At 44.1% G+C, this 2902-nt stretch overlaps 1 pseudogene; it reads right to left on the bottom strand.

Annotated features, from left to right (window-relative positions):
• Window positions 1-373: 373 nt before the first annotated feature.
• Window positions 374-2530, bottom strand: LOC119972944 (annotated as a pseudogene).
• Between the last annotated feature and the right edge of the window lie 372 nt (window positions 2531-2902).

The raw sequence follows: 2902 nt of genomic DNA, 5'->3' as shown, positions 1-2902 counted from the left end.
GATTTTGGAAAGGTGCAGAAGTCACAGGGTAGTCGTCATGGGTGACTTCAACTTCCCAAATATTGAGTGGAAACTCTTTAGATCAAATAGTTTGGATGGGGTGGTGTTTGGGCAGTGTGTCCAGGAAACTTTTCTAACAGTATGTAGATCAGGGCTGTCAAACTCAAATACACCGTGGGCCAAAATTTAAAAATCGGGACAAGTCGGGGGCCGGACTGGTTCAATGTTTTTTTGCAAAACTTATTGAAATGAACTTATTGAACCTGGAACTAATAAAGCTTAGGTTATTGCCTATAAAAACAACATTAAATATTAAATAAATAAAAAAATTAGTTGCATTTATTTCTTACTGCTTCATCTGGAGCTTTTCCAGAGTAATTTCTAATGAAAACATTTTTCCACAGGCCAACACTTTGTGATTCACACTAGTCTAAGCCAGATACTTGACATCTCATCTTGGATGCAAGTTCATCAATGTTTGGAGTCAGGCTCTGAGCTGAGGAAATCCTCAGGATTGAGTGAAGGTGTTCATCAGAAAGACGACTCCTGTGTGATGTTTTGTTTATCTTCATCAAAGAGAACAGTTGTTCACACAGGTATGTGCTGCCAAACATAGAGAGCATTTGAGCAGCTTGGTTACGCAGCTGAGGCATTGTGTTGGGGATGAAACGTAGAAACTGTGCAGCACCCACCGAGTCATACTTTGCCTTGAGTGTGTCACTATATTGGAGTTCAATCAGCTCCATTTGTATATTGGTTGGTGCGCTTTCCACGTCAGATGCAAATGGATTACTGAGCAGTTCAAACCTGTTTTTTTGGGCTTCAAAGTCGGCAAATCGCCGTGTGAAGTCGGCACCAAGTATGCTAAGTTTTTCAGCAAACTGTGCACGTGGGAACACTGCGGTAGAGACCTGCTCTTTCATAATTTGGCAGCACGGAAAATGGCTCAAGTTTTCTTGCTGCATCTGCGTCTCCCACAGGCGCAGCTTAGTTTTAAAAGCCCTCACTGCAGCGTACATGTCTGTGATCACATGGCCCCGCCCCTGAAGCTGTAGGTTGAGCGCGTTGAGATGGCTCGTGATGTCACACAGAAACGCCACTTCACAAAGCAACTTTTTATCCCGGAGCTCTGTTGTGTCTTTCCCTTTGCTTTCCATGAACTGACAGATCTCCTCATGCAACTCGAAACATCTTTTCAGCACTTTTCCTTGACTTAGCTATCGCACCTCTGTGTGATAAGGCAAATCATTATATTCTGAACCTAACTCCTCCAGAAACGACTTGAACTCGCGGTGATTTAAACCTTTGGCTCTTATGAAGTTAACTGCTCGTGTTATGATGCTCATTATATGTTCCATTTTCAAGGCTTTGCCACACAACGATTCTTGGTGTATGATGCAGTGATAAGCTGTCAGCTCACCTGCGCCGTTTTCCTCCCGCATCTTCTCCCGGATTCTGCCCACCAATCCACTCTTTTGACCGCACATCGCGGGCGCTCCATCTGTCGTCAGTCCCACAAGTTTATTCCAAGGCAGCCTCATTATATTTACACATCTGGATACCTCTTCAAAGAGATCTTTTCCAGTAGTTGTGCCATGCATTGATCTTAATCCCAAAAGTTCCTCTGTTACACACAGACTTGAGTCCACTCCACGGATGGAAATTGACAATTGGGCAGTATCAGAAGTGTCCTTGCTCTCATCCACAGCAAGGGAATATGCGATGAAATCACTTCCCTTTCCCACCAACTGTTGTTGTAGATTGGTGGCAAGCTCACGTACACGGTCGGCAACGGTGTTTCTGCTCAGGCTCACATTTGAAAAGGCTTGCCTTTTATCTGGACACACGACGTCGCAAACTTTAATCATGCAGTTTTTAACAAATTCTCCCTCGGTAAAGGGCCGAGCTGATTTAGCGATCTCTGCTGCCACAATAAAACTAGCCTTTACAGCAGCCTCACTTTGTGATTTGGCCTTTGTGACCATAGCCTGCTGTGACGCCAGACTTCTTTTCAACTCTTCTACCTTCTGGAGCTTCTGTTTCTTGTCAAGATGCTTGTACTTGTCGTGGTGTTTCGTTTCATAGTGTCGTCTTACGTTATATTCTTTGATTACAGCCACACCGTATCCGCACACAAGACAAACAGGTTTGCCCTTTATATCCACGAACATATACTCTGCCTCCCATCTGCCTTGAAAACCCCTGTTTTCTAAGTCCACCTTTCGTTTAGCCATTTTTGGGGTGAGGACTAGCTAAAAGTTGACCACAGATGACTAGCGCTAAAAGGATGCTGATGAGAGAGTGGGGCAAGCGCGAGCAACGCACTGGCAATGTATTGTGGGATCTGTAGTATTAGTGGTGGGGCAATATACCGGCGGACCAGCTCTAATAGAAAAAAAATTTATTCATTAATGATATTCAGGAAATAAACCAGGAAACCGAATAAACACTGAAAACCCTGAAAACCTGATACCTGAATAAACTCGGCATCAGCCATATCATACGCCATAGGCGCTTCAATTGCTGGGGCCAGCTTTAATAGTAATTAGATATCATCTCGCGGGCCAAAGATAATTCCACCGTGGGCCGGATTTGGCCCGCGGGCCTTGAGTTTGACATATATGATGTAGATTGTCCGACCAGAGGGGAGGCCATATTGGATTTGGTACTTGGTAATGAACCAGGGTAAGTGATAGATTTGTTAGTGAGGGAACATTTTGGAGATAGTGACCACAATTCTGTGACTTTCACTTTAGTAATGGAGAGGGATAGGTGTGCAACAGGGCAAGGTTTACAATTGGGGGAAGGGTAAATACAATGCTGTCAGACAAGAACTGAAGTGCATAAGTTGGGAACATAGGCTGTCAGGGAAGGACACAATTGAAATGTGGAACTTGCTCAA

Source organism: Scyliorhinus canicula, chromosome 10 (genome assembly GCF_902713615.1).
Source record: "Scyliorhinus canicula chromosome 10, sScyCan1.1, whole genome shotgun sequence".
Classification (NCBI taxonomy): Eukaryota; Metazoa; Chordata; class Chondrichthyes; order Carcharhiniformes; family Scyliorhinidae; genus Scyliorhinus; species Scyliorhinus canicula.
This window is presented reverse-complemented; position numbering and strand designations above follow the sequence as displayed.